The 23,318-nt window shown below is 41.0% G+C and overlaps 1 pseudogene; it reads left to right on the top strand.

Annotated features, from left to right (window-relative positions):
• The first annotated feature begins 9,933 nt into the window (after positions 1-9,933).
• Positions 9,934-11,054, top strand: LOC122673586 (annotated as a pseudogene).
• Positions 11,055-23,318: the final 12,264 nt, after the last annotated feature.

Here is a 23,318-nt window from a genome sequence, read left to right as displayed (position 1 = left end):
ACGGTCACTGACCCCTGGAGAGGGGTCTTACAATCTGGTGAGGAGAGAGACCTGTTACTGGCTAATCCTGTAATAGTGAGAAGGCCACCCAGTCGTGGGGGCAAATGAGTAAAACTCCTAGTCCAGGAGATATATTCTGGGAAGGTTTCTTGAGAATGGGCCCTGAGGAGGAGCTCTGGAAATAAATTTAGATATAAAATTGGCGCAGGAAGGATTTCTTATGGAGAAGGTGGGTGTAAAAGAAAGAAGACCCAAAATGAATATGTGTTCAGTGCAATGTGCCAGGCTTTGTATCAAGTGCATAATCAGCATGGTTTCATTGAATCATCATCACCTCCCTCATTTATTCATGCATCAGACTTGAGCAACTGCTGTGTTCCAGGAAGTGTGGGTACAATGGTGACTTAAATGAACACAGATTCTGTTCTTCCAGCGCTTACCCCAGTGGGGGATGCTATACAATAGTCAAATAATCATAAAGGTGTGATGAAGGGAAAAGGGGAAAAGTTGTTAATTACAATATTAACAAATTTCCTTCACTCTTTCAACAATCAAAGAGAATTTTGCTTTTGTCTTCTAAGCATCTCCCATATCACTTCCTCCCCTTCCCCATTCCAAGAAATATTCCGTCATCTGGGTTTCTGAGTTGTTGTGATGCCAGATCCTATTAATGGGAGAACAGAGACTAGACTTCAGAAGTAAAGGTGAGCTACTGGTTCAAGAAAAGAAAGAATAGAGGCAGGTAGAAATAATTTACTAAAAAATAAAATGTTGGGGAGGGAGGCGGGAGGCAGATTTGGGAGGGAGGGGACATGGGTGTACCTATGGCTGATTCTTGTTGATGTATGACAGAAAACCACAAAATCCTGTAAAGCAATTATCCTTCAATTAAAAAAAATTTTTTTAAGTAAAAGAATAAATAAATAAAATGTTTAAACCATTGCTTTTTTAATGAAGTAATGAATGAGGCATTTGTGTATTAAGTGAGTCAGAAATAGAAAAAAAAAAAATCACATATTAGTGCACATGTATGGAATCTAAAAAGGTGGTACTGACCATCCTATCTGCAGGGATAGGCAGTGGAGAGGCAGACATAGAGACCAGGCTTATAGACACAGTGAGGGAAGGAGAAGCTGGGACGAATTGAAAGAGTAGCATTGAAACATATATATTACCATATGCAAAACAGATAACCAGCGGGAATTTGCTCTACGACACAGGGAGCCCAAATCTGGTGCTCTGTAAACTGATGCTTTTTATAATGTTTATTGAAGACCTCGCTATATTACAGGATTTGTTCAGTGCACTTCACCTAGTATTCTCTCTCATCGTGCTGGTGCTTAGCTGTGTCTAACTCAGAGACCCCATGGGCTGTAACCTGCTAGGCCCCCTTTTCCATAGAATTTTCCAGGCAAGAATACTGGAGTGGGTAGCCATTTCCTACTCCAGAGGATCTTTCCAACTCAGGGATCAAACCACATCTCCTGCATTGGTAGGCAGATTCTTTGCCACTGCACCACCTGGGAAGCCCCATTCTCTCTCATACTTCTCCCCAAAACAATGAAGGAAGTACTGAATTTAACCCCATTTTTCAGATATGGAAACGAAGGCATAAAGAAGTAATTTGTACAAGTTTACATACTGAATAAGTAGTACAGCCAGGATTTAAAACCAGGTGGTATGACCCCAGAGCCCACACCAGCTGCAAGAGATGATTCTTAGGACAGTAATGCAAAGTGTGATCTAGAGTCAGAGAAATGGCAAAATAGATGTTATTAATTATCAGTTCAGTTCAGTTGCTCAGTTGTGTCCAACTCTGTGCAACCCCCTGAATAGCAGCACGCCAGGCCTCCCTGTCCATCACCAACTCCCGGAGTTTACCCAAACTCATGTCCATTGAGTCGGTGATGCCATCCAACCATCTTATCCTCTGTCGTCCCCTTCTCCTGCCCTCAATCTGTCCCAGCATCAGGGTCTTTTCCAATGAGTCAGTTCTTTGCATCAGGCAGCCAAAGTATTGGAGTTTCAGCTTCAGCATCAGTCCTTCCAATGAACACCCAGGACTGATCTCCTTTAGGATGGACTGGTTGGATCTCCTTGCAGTCCAAGGGACTCTCAAGAGTCTTCTCCAACGCCACAGTTAGAAAGCATCGATTCTTCTGCGCTCAGCTTTCTTTGTAGTTCAACTCTCACATCCATACATGACCGTTGGAAAAACCACAGCCTTGACTAGATGGACCTTTGTTGTCAAACTAATGTCTCTGCTTTTTAATATGCTATCTAGATTGGTCATAACTTTCCTTCCAAGGAGTGTCTTTTAATTTCATGGCTGCAATCACCATCTGCAGTGATTTTGGAGCCCCCCAAAATAAAGTCAGCCATTGTTTCCACTGTTTCTCCATCTATTTGCCATGAAGTGATAGGACCAGATGCCATGATCTTAGTTTTCTGAATGTTGAGCTTTAAGCCAACTTTTTCACTCTCCTCTTTTCACTTTCATCAAGAGGCTCTTTAGTTCTTCTTCACTTTCTGCCATAAGGGTGGTGTCATCTGCATATCTGAGGTGATTGATATTTCTCCTGATAATCTTGATTCTAGCTTGTGCTTCCTCCAGCCCAGTGTTTCTCATGATGTACTCTACATATAAGTTAAATAAGCAGGCTGACAATATACAGCCTTGACGTACTCCTTTTCCTATTTGGAACCAGTCTGTTGTTCTATGTCCAGTTCTAACTGTTGCTTCCTGACCTGCATACAGGTTTCTCAAGAGGCAGGTAAGGTGGTCTGGCATTCCCATCTCTTTCAGAATTTTCCACAGTTTATTGATATCCACACAGTCAAAGGCTTTGGCATAGTCAATAAAGCAGAAATAGATGTTTTTCTGGAACTCTCTTGCTTTTTCAATGATCCAGCGAATGTTGGCAATTTGATCTCTGTTTCCTCTGCCTTTTCTAAAACCACCTTGAACATCTGGAAGTTCATGGTTCATATATTGCTGAAGCCTGGCTTGGAGAATGTTAAGCATCACTTTACCAGCATGTGGGATGAGTGCAACTGTGTGGTAGTTTGAGCATTCTTTGGCAGTGCCTTTCTTTGGGATTGGAATGAAAACTGACCTTTTCCAGTCCAGTGGCCACTGCTGAGTTTTCCAAATTTCCAAATTATTAAGTATGGTTGTGAGTTATTGACTGGGTCCCCCTGGTGTTCTGTTACTGATTGTAGTAAAGAATGAATTGCTTTTAATTATTTACTTTGAGTCGATGTTTCTTTGAGAGAGACTGTGTCGGGACTGGACCGTGTGGGTTCCCAGTTTTAATCTGGGACACACAACCTCTGATTGCAAACTGTGCTATTTGATAGGAAGAAAAACTGCAGGGAACTCTACGAGTGCAGGCAAGGGTCCCTGGTCTGGCCCACGGGGTCAAGGACACTCTGTGAGGAAGGCGTATTTGCGCTGAATCTGAAAGTTGAGTTCTGGCTATCTGGGTGATGGGTGTGGGGGCTGAGGGGGAGGTTTACTCCAGTAGAGGCAACAGTGTGTGCTAAGGCAGTGAGGACAGGGCAGAGCAGGGCTTAGACAAACCGAAAGATGACGCGGAGCCAGAGCACTGACGGTGAGGGGGAGACTGGCGCCAGAGGGGTGAGTAGACATGTTGGAACTTGGCAACAGTCCCTGAAGCGAGATGGGCTTCCCAGGCGGCACAGTGGTAAAGAATCCACCAGCCAATGCAGGAGACGTCAGAGACATGGGTTCGATCCTTGGATCAGGAAGATCCCCTGGAGTAGGAAATGGCAACCCACTCCAGTATTTTTGCCTGGGAAATCCAAAGGACAGAGGAGCCTGGTGAGCTACAGTCTATGGGGTCGCAAAAAAGTCACACACAACTGAGCACTCACACCTTCCTTCATGCCTCCACACCTGAAGAAACAGTGAAAGAGGGCCAGGTTTGAAAGGTTTGCTTAGATTTATGACAAGCCCAGACAGCAATTAAAAAGCAGACATCACTTTGCCAACAACGGTCTGTCTAGTCAAAGCTATGGTTTTTCCAGTAGTCATGTATGGATGTGACAGTTGGACCATAAAGAAGGCTGAGCACTGAAGAATTGATGCTTTCGAATTGTGGTGCTGGAGAAGACTCTTGAGAGTCCCTTGGACTGCAAGGAGATCAAACCAGTCAATCCTAAAGGAAATCAACCCTGAGTATTCATTGGAAGGACTGATGCTGAAATTGAAGCTCCAATACTTTGTCCACCTGATGCAAAGAGCCAGCTTACTGGAAAAGACTCTGATGCTGGGAAAGATTGAGGGCAGGAGGAGAAGGGATCACAGAGGATGAGATGGTTGGATGTCATCACCGACTCAGCAGGCATGATTTTGAGCAAAGTCCAGGAGATAGTGAGGGACAGGGAAGCCTGGTGTGCTGCAGTACATGGGGCTACAAAGAGTCAGACACAGCTTAACGACTGAACAACAACAATCTTTCATAGATAAGTATGGTGCTTCCCTCCAGGTACAGGGAGGGTACCTCTCACATGAGAGTCTTATGACCTACTTTGGGGAAAAATCAGAAAGTCCTTCCTGCACCAGCCATTTCTCAAATTCCTTAGCTTGAAATATTCCATATGCCAAGGTTCCATTTTTGGGGATATTGAAACTCATCAATAGGAATGTGGACTCCAGAGCCAGGCTGGCTGGATTTGAAAACAGTTTCATTTCTTTCATTAGTTACACTCTATTGGGAAAGTGATGACCTCTTTGTGCCTCACTTTTTCTCATCTGTAAAGTGGGATTAATACTACTTATCATATACAGGGTTGTGTGAGGATCGAATGAGTTAACATATGAATATGTGATGTTATTGTTACCAGATGACTTTTGAGATGGACATTCATGTATGAGTAAGATTCTGTGGTGGGGGAGGCATGTGAGTGGTGGAAGCAGTATTTAAAAAGGATGTAGATGGGAAAGTGGCTGGTGCTTAGAAAACTAAGAGTTTTCCAATTTGGTTGAGGCAGAGGGTACATGACAGGGACAAAGGACACAGAAGCTACAATATTTGGAGACTATCATATAAGATGCCCAGCTGATAAATGTCTACTTAAGGGGGATACAGAACTTCTGAAGGTTTTTGAGCAGAGGTATAATAAGACTAGTGTTCTATTTGGGGGAAAGTCATCTGGCCGTCACTAGTGTAAATTGTCACTGAGACACCTTCTTGCTGAAAATTTTTTTCTTAAGGAGACGCTCATATTGGTAAGCAAGTACACTGACCAATTGACAAAATATGCCTGTTTATTTGGCAGTCCTATTTCTCAGGGTAAATTAATATAATCTATGGTTCATAAATCAGTCCACCCACGTATTCATCTATCAACATGCTTATTACTTTAAAATGCATTTCCTTCAAGATGGATCTAAGAACACTTATAAACATGTGCAATACAGCAGTAAGTAAATCATAAATGAACATCAAAAACTATATAGGGGAAATAGAAAGGCAATTATCTACGATCAGGATCTAGAATAAGACGGTAATTTCAACTGATCATTACATTAGCTCTAGCTTCCTAAAAGCCCAGGCATAAAGGGAATGTGAATTGTGCAGTTCTTAAGGCCTAATGAAAGAAATTTTATTAGGTTTTTAGGTAAGTCAAGCCTTTTCTTCCTGAAGTCTAATAGAAAATTCACAAATCTTTTGAGTGAAGGGCAGTTTTTAAACGATGAAAAATCAAATTTCATATAGTCATTCTAATGACTTCTTGCCAGGAGCAATCTCTCACAGCCTTATAATTCCTCTGAATTGCTAGAGAGTATTTTCTGAACTTACACAATCAAAGACTTCATGAGGAGCATCATGGGTGTTTGTCATACACATAAAGATGCCGAAGGTAGAGTAGCAATGGGAAGGATATGTTTTATATTTCACAAAAGAAAGTATTCTCACCATAGAAATATTCTGACTAGATTTCCATTTTTATAGAAAAGTAGGTTATTTCAACTTAATTTTAAAATATGAGCTATTTTACAAGGTGAAAAGGCAGCATTCAGAATGGGAGAAAATAATAGCAAATGAAACAACTGACAAAGAATTAATCTCCAAAATATACAAGCAGCTCCTGCAGCTCAATACCAGAAAAATGAACAACCCAATCAAAAAGTGGGCCAGAACTAACCTGACATTTCTCCAAAGAAGATACAGATGGCTAATAAACACATGAAAAGATGCTCAACATCACTCATTATCAGAGAAATGCAAATCAAAACCACGATGAGATAACCACCTCACACTGGTCAGAATGGCTGCCATCAAAATGTCTACAAGCAATAAATGCTGGAGAGGGTGTGGAGAAAAGGGAACCCTCTTACACTGTTGGTGGGGATGCAAACTAGTACAGCCACTATGGAGAACAGTGTGGCGATTCCTTAAAAAACTGGAAATAGAACTGCCATATGACCCAGCTATCCTACTCCTGGGCATACACACCGAGGAAACCAGATCTGAAAGAGACACGTGCACCCCAATGTTCATCGCAGCACTGTTTATAATAGCCAGGACATGGAAGAAACCTAGATGCCCATCAGCAGATGAATGGATAAGGAAGCTGTGGTACGTATACACCATGGAATATTACTCAGCTATAAAAAAGAATGCATTTGAGTCAGTTCTAATGAGGTGGATGAAGCTGGAGCCTATTACACAGAGTGAAGTAAGTCAGAAAGAAAAACACCAGTATGGTATTTTAATGCATATATATGGAATTTAGAAAGACGGTAACAATGACCCTATATGCAAGACAGGAAAAGAGACACAGATATAAAGAACAGTCTTTTGAACTCTGTGGGAGAAGGCAAGGGTGAGACAATCTGAGAGAATAGCATTGAAACATGTATATTATCATATGTAAAACAGATGACCAGTGCAAGTTTGATGCATGAAACAGGGCACTTAAAACCAATACTCTGGGACAATCCAGAGGGATGGGGTGCAGAAGGAGGTGGAAGAGGGGTTCAGGATGGTGGGACACATGTGCACCCATGGTTGATTCATGTGGATGTATGGCAAAAACCACCACAATATTGTAAAGTGATTAGCTTCCAATTAAAATAAATAAATTTTTAAAATATAAACTATTTTAAAATATAGAAAAGTGCAGAAACTAATAATGATTATCCATATTTCTGCTACCAATATCTAGCAAGTATTTCTATATTTTCATATTTGAATTTTTTAAGAAATAAAACTTTAGAGAGATTTAAAGTCTCTTTTTTATCCCTTCTGAACCCAGTTGGCTCCTATCTACCTAGAGTCAACCAGTATCATGAAGTTGGTGTGTATCCTTTCCATCCACATCTTTCTAGTTTTACTACAGAGTTATGTACAATGAACAATATAAGATACTGATTGGTATCAAACTGTAGGAATTATTCTGCAACATTTTCATCATTATGTGTTTGAAATTTAGTCATCAACTTCTAAATACAGATGTAGTCCATTCAGTATTCTACTGTGAGGGGAAAAAAAAGCATGTATATAATCTTGATTCCCAGTTATTGCACATATGAACTGCTTCCAATTTTTTATTATTATAAATAATGCTGCACTGAACATCCTTATACATGTCTCCTTGAGCACCCATGCAAGTTCCCCTTGGCAGTATACTTAGAAATGGAATTGCTAGACCATGAGTTATAAATGTCTTTATTAGATAGTCTCAACTTGCTCTCTGAATTGACTGAACTGAGTTATATCACCACTAGCAGAATATAAGAGTTCCTAATATGTGGTATTGGCATACTTTTTTTCCTAATAAATATGATGTGTGAAATAGTAGCTCACTGTTTTGATTTCCAGGACTACTGGTAAAGAATTTTATCTTTTCAAATGCTTTTTGGGCATTCAGATACGCTCTTCTGTGAGCTGGCTTAACAAATCCTTCATCCATTTTCACAGCTGGTCATTTCTTTCCCCTACTGATTTGCATGAGCACCATATGTGCTCTTCTTATAATCTGCATTTGGATTATATAAGTTTTAAATATATTCTGTCTGTGACTTATTTTCAAAAAAGATCCATATTTCCTACCTTTTATTAGATAAACATAATCTTCCTTTTGTTAATTTCATAACTTTTGAGAGAATAACTGAAGTTCAGGATGACCCATTAAATGGGGCAAAGAAAATAAACCTCCCTTCAGGACCATCTATACACAGCAGCCTCGGAGAGGGGCCTAGTGAGCACCTGGGGATTTAAAGTTCCTTCTCGTCAGCCTGAAAAGAAGTTGCTGAAAAATACACCCTTGGACACTGAATACCTGAAACTGTTTTTCCAAATTGTATTATGACCTAGAAAGCATGGGGAAAAAAAAGTTGTTTTTTGAAAGTCTGTGGCCCAGATTAGAAGGACACAAGCTTCATTTTCCAGCAAGCTTGCACTTGTGTGTGTTCCTGCATGCCATGTCACTTCAGTCGTGTCCAACTCTTACCTTTCCTCAATAACAGGATGTGCCATAGGGAAGGTGTGTTTACATTCACTTGTGACAGTGCCCTGGCTCTGTTTCACTTCCTTTGACTAATATCCCTGAATTCACTCTTCTAAAACACTTTCCACCTCTTTCCAACAATGATCAGTTAGATTTCTTGATGGGGGCGGGGGGGGAGACCTAAATAATAAAAATGACAAAATTCCCAGGGACAGGTTTAGCAAGAAACATCCAGATGTACTTTACTGAGGCATATACAAGATTTTATTTACTAGAGAGAAATACTGTGCTCCTGTATGAGGACAGTCATTATTGAAAAAACATCAGGGAACTCCAAATCAGTTAACACCAAAACATCAGTTAACCCCAAGAGTTCCAAAGAATAGCAAGAAGAGACAAGAAAGCCTTCTTCAGTGATCAATGCAAAGAAATAGAGGGAAACAATAGAATGGGAAAGACTAGAGGTCTCTTCAAGAAAATGAGTGATACCAAGGGAACATTTCATGCAAAGATGGGCACAATGAAGGACAGAAATGGTATGGACCGAACAGAAGAAGATATTAAGAAGAGGTGGTAAGAATACACAGAAGAACTATACAAAACAGATCTTCATGACCCAGATAACCACAATGGTGTGATCACTCACCTAGAGCCAGAGATCAAGTGGGCCTTAGGAAGCGTCACTGCCAACAAAGCTAGTGGAGGTGATGGACTCCCAGTTAAGTTATTTCAAATCCTAAAAGATGATGCTGTGAAAGTGTTGCACTCAATATGTTAGCAGATTTGGAAAACTCAGCAGTGGCCACAGGACTGGAAAAGGTCAGTTTTCATTCCAATCCCAAAGAAAGGCAATGCCAAAGAATGCTCAATCTACCACACAATTGCACTCATCCCACACACTAGCAAAGTAATGCTCAAAATTCTCCAAGCCAGGCTTCAACAGTACCTGAACTGTGAACTTCCAGACGTTCAAGCTGGATTTACAAAAGTAGAAAGACAGAGAAACCAGAGATCAAATTGCCAACATCCATCGGGTCATCGAAAAAGCAAGATAATACCACCCTTATGGCAGAAAGCAAAGAAGAACTAAAGAGCCTCTTGATCAAAGTGAAAGAGGAGAGTGAAAAAGTTGGCTTAAAACATTCAGAAAACTAAGATCATGGCATCTGGTCCCATCACTTCATGGCAAATAGATGGGGAAACATTGATAGACTTTATTTTTGGCGGCTCCAAAATCATTGCAGATGGTGAGTGCAGCCATGAAATTAAAAGATGCTTGCTCCTTGAAAGAAAAGCTATGACCAACCTAGACAGCATATTAAAAAGCAGAGACAGCTGGGCCTCGGTTCTCCGACCATGCCCACTGGAGCCTGTTCGCATTGACTGACCAGAGTCCGTGAATTCAACGCTCTGAGCGTCTGGACTGTCCCAATCCCAGCTTTCTATCCTTTGGAAACACTAAGAATAATGTCCCTGCATTAGATTTTTTTGCTGGAGCAAATAATCTGTCCTGCCTAGAACAGGGACTGTACCAGATCACACTTAGCCAATGATCACAAAGTCATCTATAAGAAGAATGGGGGGTCAGTGGGTGAAAACTCATGAACTCAAGGAACACAACGGACACATCACAGGTATTGACTGGACTTCTAAGAGTGACCACATCATCACTTGCGGGGCCAACTGCAACACCTATGTCTGGAGTCAGAAGGATGGTGCCTCAAAGCCAACCCTGGTGATCCTGAGAAATAACCAGGCAGCCACTTTCCTCAAGTGGTCCCATCTAGAGAACAAATTTGCGGTGGGCAGCAGAGCACAATTCATCTCCATTTGTTACTTGGAGTCTGAAAATGCCTGGTGGGTGAGCAAGCACATTAAAAAGCCCATCCGCTCCAGGGTCCTCAGCTTGGACTGGCATCCCAGCAACGTCTTGCTGGCAGCGGGATCCTGTGACTTCAAATGCAGTGTTTTCTGCCTACTTTAAAGAAGTGGATGAGAAGCCAGCCAGCACGCCCTGGGGCAGCAAGATGCCTTTCGGTCAGCTGATGTCAGAGTTCGGTGGCAGCGGCACCGGCGGCTGGATGCAAGGGGTCAGCTTCTCGGTCAGCGGCAGCCGCCTGGCCTGGGTCAGCCACGACAGCACCGTATCGGTTGCCGACGCCTCAAAAAGCGTGCAGGTCTCAACTCTGAAGACGGAGTTTCTGCCCCTCCTGAGTGTATCGTTCATCTCAGAGAACAGAGTCGTGGCTACTGGCCACAATTGCTGCCCCATGCTTAACTACGATGACCGCGGCTGCTTGACCTTCGTCTCCAAGCTGGACATTCCCAAACAGAGCATCCAGCACAACACGTCGGCCATGGAGCGCTTCCGCAATGTGGACAGGTGGGCCACGACAGAGGGCTGCAGCCCAGCCCTGGAGACGCTGGACCAGAACAGCATTACTCAAGTGTCTCTTTATGAGGTGGACGAGCAAGACTGTTGCAGATTTTGCACTACTGGCATCGACGGAGCCATGACCATTTGGGATTTGAAGACCTTAGAGTCTTCCATCCAGGGCCATCGAATAATGTGAAGCTGAACGAGCCTCCAGACCCAGCATGAGGATGGACCCACTGTGGCGGCGAAGCTCCACCGTTCGCATGGGAGGGGAGCCAGCCACCAGGAAACACTGAGGAAGCACACGGTGCAAACCTCATTGTGTGTTTTATTTGAAAGTGTTGTTTTTTTTAAAGCAGCAGTGATTTTGGTTTTGTTTTGGGGGTTGTTTTGTTTTGTTTTACAATTTCATTCCATTCTTGACCAAAGCTTCTCTTTAAGTAGTTTATTATGGAACGTTGCCAACACTAACTTAAAGGAAGAGGTGGGAAGGTATGTAAATTGTCTGATAAAAATATTAAATAAAAACACTGAATATGTAAAAAAAAATAATAAAGCAGAGACATTACTTTGCCAACAAAGGTCTATCTAATCAAAGCTATGGTTTTTTCCAGGAGTCATGTATGGATGTGAGAGCTGGGCCACAAAAAAAGCTGAGCACCAAATTGATGCTTTTGAACTGTGGTGTTGGAGAAGACTCTTGAAAGTCCCTTGGACTGCAAGGAGACCCAACCAGTCCATCCTAAAGCAAATCAGTCCTGAATATTCACTAGAAGGACTGATGCTGAATCTGAATCTCCAGTATTTTGGCCACCTGATGCAAAGAACTGACTCATTGGTAAAGATCCTGATGCTGGGTAAGATTGAAGGTGGGAGGATAAGGGGAAAACAGAGGATGAGCTAGTTTGATGGCATCACCGACTCAATGGACATGAGTTTGAGCAAACTTTGGGAGTTGGTGATGGACAGGGAAGCCTGGTTTGCTGCAGTCCATGGGATCGCAAAGAGTCGGATTCAACTGAGGGACTGAACTGAGCCCCACATCAATATGTGAATACTTAACATAATTACCAATACTAATTCATCTGAAAAGTGAACTAGTAAGAATAGCCAGAAAACTTGCAAAGACACGAGTAATCAATATATCTGTCTTGCCAGATCTTTAAATGTACAAAACTGGGGCCAAAATGCAAAGTTCAAAAACATGTAAAAAAAACATTAAATGATGAATCTGACTTTTGAAATCAGTTCAAAATGGATAGACAGTTCAATATAGGATGTGAATAACCATGTAACCAATATAAAGTTAAATGATTACTTCACATCATATGCCAGAATAAGTTCCAGATGAATTAAAGAGTTAATTATTTTTTAAAAAATGAAGCCATTTTCTAAAGAATATAGACTCAGTTACGTATATATCCTTGGGAGTGCAAGTGGCCTTTCTAAGAAAAGCTAAAGAACATAATAGAGAAAAAACACCAATAGAAATGATTTCAAAGGTTTTTCATGATCATAATGATGATGACAATGATAAAGATGAAAGAAGAATTAAAATCATATCTTTAATATGCAAATAAGTGTTCTGCTAAAAGGATGCATTCTGAAGGTTGGAAGAGTTATAACATAGGGGGAGAAATGGGAGAATTTTCAATTTGTACATTTTAAAAAAGAAAACATAGGACAATGGGTCATTTTTACTTTTCTCTGTATTTTCTGGGTTTTAATTTTTCTATAATAAACACACACTTCTAATCTATTCATCAGAAAAAAAAATATTTTCCAAGCAACACTAAAGCTTTAAAGCAGGCTAAAGGCTAAAGTATAACTCTAAAAAAGAAATGCTCTTAAAAATCAATTTTAAGAAGCCAATTATCCCAGTTGAAAAATAGGCAAAGGACAGTAGTATAAAAAACAGTCCATAAAGGATGTAAAAATGGCCAATAGGCATAATAAAATATGTTTAATTTCACTAGTAATCAAAGAAATATATATTAAAATAATCCTGAGATCGCATAATGGTCTGTGAAATTGACAAAGATTAAAGAGAAAAAGAACGCTCAGAGCTGGTAAGGGTTTGAGGGAACAAGGTCGGAAGCAGTGCAAGTGATGCTGCAGGGCAGAGAGTGGGGCGCAAGAGGATGGTCACATCCCAGGTCACGTCCGAGTCCCTGGGACAGCCGCCACACGTGGGTTCTTGCTCTTGCTCTGCGCAGGAAATAATTTAAGAGTGAGCCATGGTAAAGTGAAAGAAGGTTTATTCAGGGAGAAATACACTCCACAGAGTGTGGGCCACTTTAGAAGGCAAGAGAGGCACAGGAGACCTGAAAGGCCCATGGGTAAGAGGTTGCCTTTAATTAATATACATTATTCCATAAAATGCATTTTTCTTGCCTTTATTTCATGCTTATTTCTACAATGGTGACCATCTCATCTGTTGTTATAATGAAGATTCTTACTTAACTTGGGTGCACAAGTTCAAAGGGTGCACAATTTGTATACATTTTTCATTTTAAAAGTACATTAGTGGAGACAAAAAAAATTGCTATGTACATTTATTTATATTTTTAAAAGTTACTTTTCTTCTAAGATACTTAAAAGCAGATATTAAATTGAAAGTAAAATACAAATTATAACAAATAGCTAACATTTTTAAAAAGCATTTAAATATATCTGGATTTTGAAAAATATTTTATAAATTAATTCAGTCATATTTAATACTTTATAAAAATAAAACCATTTGCAGTTCTAATACTAAATGTACATCAGGTTTCCAATGTAAGAATTAATATCTTAATTTCATTCATGTTATACCTGGACTGTGGGTTCTTAAATTTTTTGGTATCAAGACTCCTCAAGATACTAAAAGTTGTTGAGGACTCCAAAAAGCGTTTATGTTAGAATTAACACTGGGAAGTTTTTAAAACACAAGAATTAAAAAAAAAAAAAGAATAAAAAAGGAATTTTAAAAAAAGGAATAATAAAAAAAAACCACAGGAATATATAAGCACAAATTCCATTAGCTCTCAGAGCACTGATGACATTACATGTCTTGCAACCTCTACAAAACTCCACTGTATACTCTAGAAAGCATGAGAATGAAAGGGCAGATAAAGTCTTTGTAGTATTAAGAAAAAATAACATGCTCTCTAGATCCTGAAAAGGTCTCTGGGACTTCAGGGGTCCCCAGAACCACTGATCTATAACCACATAGTATAAATGTAAGAGTAAGGTGAATCATCTAATATTGCAACACCGTCCTTGTTCCTCTGGGCCCCTGCTGCAGACACTGTGCTCCTCTGAACACCTCTCCCTCCATAAATTGGCATCGGAAGAGAAGCAAGAAGATGGGCACTTGCATTACTACTATATGATTCTTCACTATGCAAGGATCTGTTTATTGCATTAGCGCTCTCTGACCGGAAGACTGACACGTTCATTTGTCTTTTCTCTTACTTAAGCACTTCCTCCATTTGCCCTTGTGCCCTGAAGAGGGTTAGTTCTGAGAGCTGAGCCAGCTCTCTGCCACATCCTGAGTGCTCCTTGGGCTCTTCTCATGCCTGGCCAGTGACTTCTCAGTATCTTCTACCTTGAAATTTAGTTCTATTCTGGAGTTCTCCCTTCCTCAGGGTGGTGCTGCCTCCCCCATTTCTGATGGCTATCCTAAAGTCCCAGGGGTTATATATAAAATACTGAGTGGGATCTTCAGGGGAGCAAAGTAGGTCTTCTCTGGGATCTTTCTATAGCAGCCCCACGCTCGGTAACCTGAGTTAGTCTAGTTCATGGTACAATACCCGAGGGTCTCACTTCTGGAAATGCTGAAAGCCCATCTACATGTGGGTTTGCATCCTGCTGTCCCTCAGCACGCGAGGCTGGTGATGCCGCCAAGACTGCAGCAGTCTCCTCCCATCACTGGCAGGGGCCTCCCACCCCCTTCTGCTGCCCGGTCCTTCTCTTGGACTGGAGCAGACCTGCTCCTTCTCTTTCTTCTGAATTAACTTCCTTATCTGCAAAATCTTCTGGATCCCCTTCCATCCCCACGTCAGATGGGGTCTCTAGTCTCCTCCCGCTTAGCTCTTCCATGCTGTTGTCCTGCTGGCCTTCCCCACACACACACCTCAAAACAGGGTAGGAGTTGTCTCTAATCTTGGATCCCTCAAACATCAGGAAACATTTGATCATATCACCCTCCACACAGGGTTCATTTCAGCATGTAGGGGCATAGTACAAGGACTTTAGGGGCTTCCTTGATGGCTCAGTGGTGAAGAATCCGCCTGCATCGCAGGAGCCACAGGCGACATGGATTCAGTCCCTAGGTTGAGAAGATCCCCTGAAGGAGGCCATGGCAACTCACTCCAGTATTCTTGCCTAGAGAAATCCATGGACAGAGGAGCCTGGTGGGCTACAGTGCCTGGGTCGCAAAGGGCCCAACATGGCTGAGCAAGTTGGCACTCACGCACAAGGACTTTATGCTACATTTTACACTTCTCCTCAACTGCAAACTCTTCTCCCTCTCTTAGGCTCAGAGCTGTTTATCAGGGTTAGTGGCAGGGCTGATGAGGTACCTGCTTTATTTATACCTTCCTGGTAAGCCTCTGCAGGCTTACACCAGAGTCCTCGGGGTTTGTCCTAAAAAGGTAAAGTTGCTTTTCTCTTTGCCTCTCTGTTCTGTTTCTTGCAAGTCTCCCGAGGAGCAAGTACAAGCCCCCCATTTCTGAGTCAGATAGGAGAGCAGTTCAGGGACGAATATTGATTCCTCATCATTATTCTGCCACCTATACCTTACTCACTAGATTTTGCTAGTGAGTAAGTAGCACTGTTAAATGTTCAAATAATTACTTTTTACTCATGAACGTAGATCAACAAAGGATCTTTTTTCGAAAGGAAAAGGATCCTTAGTAGTTTGCGGTGCAGTCACTGAGGTCATTTTAACCATTCTGCCATCCTGGCAGGCATAGGATCAAGGTCCCCAGGCCACGCTGAAGTGGGACGCATGTACGCAGCGCTGGCGGCGGCCCCCCTGGTGGAGCTGTAGGGCTTGTTGCTTTAGTAAGCCCCGCCACCACTAAGTTGTTCAGCCATCCAACCCAATCTGGTCTCCTTCCAAGTCTTCCTTATCCTCCTCACCTTGCAATTGCTCTCTGCTGAGCTTAGCTGCTTCCCCAAGGCTTCTTCAAAGGCCCTCTTACGTGTGCATCCCCCTAGTTTCTCACACTGAGGACTACTTCAAAGGCTGGCAGCCCTGGGAAGGGAGGCCTGACAATAAAAGAAATCCCAACCGGAGAAAGGTTTGCTTTGGCAGCTGCCTGATGGTTCTGTAGGTGGGGAGGCGCCTGCTCCAACCTCTGCAGCTCACTTGCCCTCACAGCTCATTCCAGATGTTTTCTTTTGGTCTGGTTCCCTCCTGGGCCTCTGGGCCCCCACTTCTAGCAGGCCTATGTAAATTTTAGTGAGGCCTCAGCTGCTCCTGCCACCATTGATCCCTTTATCTGCTGCCAACAGGAGACTTTCTTAATCTTGCTCTGAACCACACTCAGGAGGGGAGAGGCTCAAACCCTCCGAACGTGGGGCCCATTGCTATTTGGTTCTGCAGCTTATTCCAAGGCCACAAGGCTTAGAAGGAGTGTGTTGAACAGCCCTTCTACCAGAAAGCCTGCTCCATCATGTGTTTCTTCCAAGAACCCCTTGTGGGCCTCCATCAAAATCCTGAGCTCCAGCAAGAATTATTATTTCTTTGTGCAGGGCTTGCAATACATATATATTTTTAAATCACCCTGCAAACCAAGCTAATCACTGACTGGATTCACCTTAGTAGTAGTCGTGCATTTTAGTCACTCAGTCTTGTCTGACTCTCTGCAAGCCCATGGACTGTAACCTGCCAGGCTCCTCTGTCCATGGGATTCTCCAGGCGAGAATACTGGAGGGGGTTACGATTCCCTTTTCCAGGGGATTTTCCCCGACCCAGGCATCAAACCCGGGTCTCCTGCATTGCAGGCAGATTCCTTATGGTCTGAGCCACCAGGGAAGTTCCCTTACTGATATCCAATTGAGGACCCCTGACTGACTTGCCTAAACTAGGAATTCTTGACTCCAACTGAAATAATTTTGACCTTCTCTTGCAATGCTCTTTTATTTCAAATGCTTTGAAAATGTCTGAACCCTAAAGGCCAGAAAATAGTCCACACAGCTCCAAGGATACGTGCATGGACATGTATGACACCCTGGGGGTCTCTGCCCTTCAGGTAAACTCGGACATCTGGCCAAGTTGCATATTGAGTCCTTCTCTTGATGAAATGCAGCCCACACACACTCATCTCCCTGAAGACCGTGCCACAGACCGTCACTACCATGAAGTGGGTTCATCAAGGGCCCTAAGAATGCAGGTACCCTTTGTTCTTCGTGGTTCTGTCCAGAGGCTGCTTCCCCTCCCAGAGCGCTCCCTCGGTCACCTCCAAGGGCTGTTCCCACCCCCGCTGCTGCCCTCACGCCAGGAAAGTTCAGATCAGCTGGACAAACACCACGTGCCCCAGTTAAAGCAACAAAGACCTTTCCTGGGGCCTCAAGCTTTTTGGTGATAAGAGATTGTTTCCTAAAAGAAAACAATCCCTCAGAGCCTCAACCACCTGCTGAAAAACACTTCCTGCCTGTCTGATGCAATTTGAGGACAAAACCTGGAACAGAGCATTCTGTAAATTGCTTTGAATTGGTTAGGAAGTAAGTTGTCCTTGTATCCTTTTCTGTTTGCCCTGAGCTAACTCAAAAAGTAATAGAGCAGAGGGGGCCAATGGAAGCTCTGCCCATGTAGATTACACCATGATATGGGCCAGCAGGATAATTTCCAAGAGATCCAATGTGTGTGTTTAAAAACAAAACAAAACAAAAAAAAAACACTGGAAATACAATGACAGGGTGAAAATTTATTCACCAAAGTCCTCAGAGAAAGCAAGCTCTGGTTCAAAGGCATAAAGTTCCCTGGGCTGGGAATTAGAACCTCTAAGAGGCATCCTTATAAATGGAAACAAGAATAGTTGGCCAACTAATCATTTTCTAAGGAAGACAAGTGCAATTAATGACTAAACTTTAGTTTTCCTTAGTGAAGCAAGGCCAGAGCAGAACTTTTGGGTTGACAGAGGGATGCTGAGGTCTTGCCTCACATCCTACATCTCTGCCCAAGCTCTTGGCATCTCCAACTAGTGACCTGAAGAGTCTCAAGTATTGTTGAAATATTAGTTGAAGGAGTGCCAAAGCATTAGCTTGCCAAAAAACTTAGCCACATGTTTGGCTAAGACCCTGGACCTGAGGACTTGCCCATCTTGGAGCTCTGACCAGCTCATACTGCAGGGATAGCACTGTTCATCAGGACAGTTCTTTAAACTAGATGATTCATGTGTCCTTCCAGATTTACCTCTTGAGGAGTAAGTAGGTGTAAGTGGGGAGATCTTAAGGCAAATCTATATGTTAGGGATAAAAGAAGGAGCAGGACACCTGTGCAGTCACTCAGCCAATTCTCACTAGGCAACAGGTATAAAGTTATTAAATTCCCTAGTTCTTTTACCCCAGGCATCGTCTCATATCAGCCAAGACCCACCTGAGATAAGTTGACTCCACATAGAGAGTCTCTGGGCCCCACACCTAAAGCTCCCCACCCCCCCGCCCCCCAGTGCCAGAAGGAATTAGGAAGGCATATAGCTATGGATGAAGAGGTGAGGTGGAGGAAAATGGGCCTAGGGAACAAAATCATCTCTCAAAGATGCTGACGCGGCATCTGGTCTGTAGATTCCTCTGTTGAGAGCCCAAATGTGTCTAACCTCCCTTGTGCCTAGTTATTTGCTTAAGGCCCTTTGACCTACAATAGAGCCCCCAAACCTACTGAATCTGTCTTTACAATAAATTTGCATTGGGAGTCTGTCCTGTGTAATTTGCCATTCCTACACCCAAGCACCCAGCTCTGCAGATGGAATTCTTTGTGTATCCATCCCCTCTATTAACATGGATGTGTCATTTGTTGGCTCTTGCACCCCAGGAAAGGACAAACTCCTTCCTGAAAGTTCAGGCTCAGAGCACAGCTCTATGCGCAATGACAGCAAGTGCTGGAAGCTTATATTCAACCACCAACATGGCCTGAAAAACTTATATTTACCACCAACATGGCCTGGCAATCCTCTGCCTCCCCACAGCCAAGCCTTGGCCCCTCTATGGTGAGGGATCCTCTTGGGCTTTGCTCAAATTTTTCACTAAGATGAAAAGCCAATTTGGTGTATTATAGTTTGTCTTTTTGGGCAGAATAAAAAACATTTTGCCAAAATTAAAACGGAAAATTTGGAGTCAATCTTGATATTTTTTTTTAAATGAGGGAATGTCTCATGTTCATAGGTGTGTGTGTGTGCGTGTGCATGTGTATGTGTGTGTGTGTGTGAGGGCAGGCTGAGTCTCAGTTAGTGTCACTGGCTGCTCAGATGTTCTGAACACCAGATAAATATTAGAGGAAGTATACTGATTTGGTCTGCATATTGGGTTGGGATTGTTCAACTTGGAGAAATGAAGCCTGAGGGACAATAACCTGAAGAAAGTCACTATTTAAATATTAAGTTTACAAAAAATGTTAAATGGCTTCAAAATGGCTTAAAGACTTAAGTATAAAACATGACACCATAAAACTCCTAGAAGAGAACATGGGCTTTTGCCTCTTCTCCAATATAAACCGTAGCAATATTTTATTAGATCATTCTCCCAAGGCAAAAGAAATAAAAGCAAAAATAAACAGATGGGACCTAAGCAAATTAATAAGCCTTTGCACAGCAAAGGAAACCATAAATAAAATGAAAAAGCAACTTACAGACTGGTGGAAAATTTTGCAAATGATGTGATCGACAAGGGCTCTTTTTCCAAAATATACAAGCAACTCATACAACTCAATATAAAAAAAAAAACTCAATCAAAAAATGGGCAAAAGACCTAAATAGACATTTCTCCAAAGAAGACATACAGATGGCCAACAAGCTCATGAAAAGATGCTCAACATTGCTAACTATTAAAGAAATGCAAATAAAAACTATCACCTCACACCGGTCAGAATGGCTATCACTAAAAAATCTTCAAATAATAAATGCTAGAGAGAGTGCAAAGAAAAGAGAACCCTCCTACACTGTTGGTGGGAATGTATATTGGTATAGCCACTGTGGAGAACAGTATGGAGGTTCCTTAAAAAAACTAAAAATAGAGATACCACATGATTCAGCAATCCCACGTCTCAGTATATAGCCATAAAAGGCAAAAAATCTAATTTGAAAAGATACATGCATCCAAATGTTCATTGTAGCACATTTACAGTAGACAAGATATGGAGGCAACCTAAATGTCAGATGAATGGATAAAGAAGATGTGATACATATGGAATTGCTCAGCCATAAAAACAATGGAATAATGCATCTGCAGCAACATGGATAAACCTAGAGATTATCATGCCAAGTCAGAAAGAGAAAGACAAATATCATATAACAGCACTTATACATAGAATCTAAAAAATAATACAAGTGAACTTATTCACAAAATAGAAACAGACTCACAGCCAGAGAAAACAAATTCATGGTTACCAAAGGGGAAAGAGCGGCCAGAATGGGTAAATTAGGAGTATGGGATGAACAGATACACACTACTATACAGAAAATAATAAACAACAAGGATTTATTATATAAAACAGGGAACTGTACTCAATACATTGCTTTTTTTTAAAGTGAGATACAGCTTAAACTGCTGCATGAAGGATTTCTGTATTAATGAAAATCTGTATTAAATGTGAAAATCTCACATTAACTGTGGAAATCTGTATTAAACATGAAAATGGATTACACCAAGAGACAATATGGAATCTTCTCTAAGTGTCACTAAAATAAAATTTGTCAGTTATGGATAGTTTAGCACTGGACCTAATGGAAGGAATAAGGGACATCTTTTCTCCTATTTTTAGTTGAATTAAAAAATCCCAAAAATGGATCTCTCTGGCTTTAATCTACTTATCTACTATGGACTTGTAACCAACCACAAATTGATTGTACTAGAAGAGATTTCTTAATAATACATTATTTATGAGGAGAGCTTGTGTGGACTAGTAAGAAAAAAAGTTTTAATGTATATATAATTTATGTGTACTCGTTAAATTGAGGCTACATTTTTAAAAACAACCACATCAAAGAAAATTTGGGAGAAAGCTATATCTCAGCATCTTTTGGACACTTGAGAATAACAATCTACATTTTATTAATTTTTAAATTTTTTTCACTTACATTTTAAAGTTGTACCTCTTTCCTCTGTTCATTTCTAGTCTGTAGTCATGCTTCATAGGAAGCCATGACTATGACAACGGCCCTTGCCATGTGCTAAAGGGCTTATCTGCCCTGCTTTGCTTCTGCATTAAAAACAAACCCGAGGGACATCACTAATTATTACAGAAATGTAAATAAAAGTTACAATGAAGTAACACTTCACACTGGCTAGAATGGCCATCATCAAAAAATCTACAAACAATAAATGCTAGAGAAAATGTGGAGTAAAGGAAACCCTCCTACACTATTGGTGGGAACATAAACTGGTACAGTCACTATGGATAACAGTATGGAGGGTCCTTAAAAAACCAAAAACAGAACTACCGTATGATCCAGTAATCCCACTTGTGGGCATATATCCAGAGAAAAATCATACTTCAAAAAGATACATACACCTCAGTGTCCATTGCAACACTATTTAGAATAGCCAGAACATAGAAGCGACCTAAATATCCATCAGCAGAAGAATGAAGAAGATGTGATACACATATACAAGGAATATTAGTCATAAAAAAGAACAAAATAATGCCATTTGCAGCAACATGAATGGGCCTAGAGATTGTCATACTGAGTGAAGTCAGACAGAGAAAGACAAGTATCTTCTATGTAGAATCTTAAAAAAAAAAAAAAAAGATACAAATGAACTCGCCTACAAAAAAAAGAAATAGAGTCACAGGTGTAGAAAATAAGCATCTTTATTTTTATGGTTACAGGGGGTAAGGGGGTGTGAAAGATAAACTGGAAGACTGGGATTGACATATACATACTACCATATATAAAATAGGTAACTAATCAGGGCCTACTGCATAGCATAGGATATTCCACTCAATACTACATAGTGGCCTATATGGGAAAAAAATCTGAAAAAGAGTGAATATATGTACATATATTGATAAAACAGATCCACTTTACTATACACCTAAAACTAATACAATGCTGTAAATCAACTATACCCCAGTAGAAATCTAAAAAAAAAAATCTAAGGGAAGTTCCCTGGTTGCCTAGTGGTTAGGATTTTGGGCTTTCACTGCCCAGGGCCCAGGTTCAATCCCTGGTTGGGGAACTAAGATCCTGTAAGCCATGCAAAGCAGCCAAAAAAATTAAATTAAAAAAAAAAGAAAAAGAAACAAACAACATCAAACCTGAGGATTCATTAGTATTTAATATATGATAAAAGTAGATTGTTCAATAAATGATTGTGAGAAAATTAGTTAACTCTTTGGGAAAAATATGATGTTAGATCTTTACTTTGAAGTATAATTCAAAATAAATTCCAAATAAATTAAGTGTCCAAGATAAAAACAAAAGAACTGGTTAATCAGTCTTTGGAGGGAGAAATCTCTTATAAACAAAATGACAAAGGTGGAAAATATTAAAAAGATTTAACAAAGATTCACAATCTAAATGTTAAAAACTCTTGTTGATTAAATATACACACATGTAAAATGAAAGATAACTCATATTTTAGGGGAAAATCTTTGCAGCATATGTGAAAAGTGATTATCATTAATATATAAAACTGGCCTTTCAGATAAATAAGGAGGAACTCATCAATAAGAGAAATAGAGAACATAAGGGAGAAATTCCCAGAAAAAAAAGGCAAAGACTAAATACAAATATGAAAAAATGTTATTTTCATATAAATAATTTGATGAGATATAATTTTCAAACCCAAAACATTGACTGGCATTAAAAAAGAGTAATAGGACAGTGGCAAGGGTAAGGGAAGCCTGACACTCACCCAGCACGCCGGCAGGAATGAAATGGGCACTTTTCTGGATGGCAATGAGGTGATGAGTGATAGTTGCTCAGTCATGCCTGGCTCTGCAACCCCATAGACTGTAGTCTGCCAGGCTCCTCTGTCCATGGACCTCTCCAGGCAAGATTACTGGAGTGGGTTGCTATTTCCTGCTCCAGGGGCTCTTCCCGACCCAGGGATCCTGCATCACAGAAGAGTCTTTACCATCTGAGCCACCAGGGAAGCCTACTATTAAGAGACATTTCTAAGCATAAAGACAAGTCAACTTAAAAAGTGTCAGCAGATACATGCTTGACTTTGTCTTATAATCTATAGACAATACATTAGAATATGTAATGAATCCATACTCCTTTTCCAAAGGAATACCCAAGGCAGAAGT

This window comes from Cervus elaphus, chromosome 17 (assembly GCF_910594005.1).
Source record: "Cervus elaphus chromosome 17, mCerEla1.1, whole genome shotgun sequence".
NCBI lineage: Eukaryota > Metazoa > Chordata > Mammalia > Artiodactyla > Cervidae > Cervus > Cervus elaphus.
Note: the sequence above shows the minus strand (reverse complement) of the source record. Positions and strands in the feature narration are given on the sequence as shown.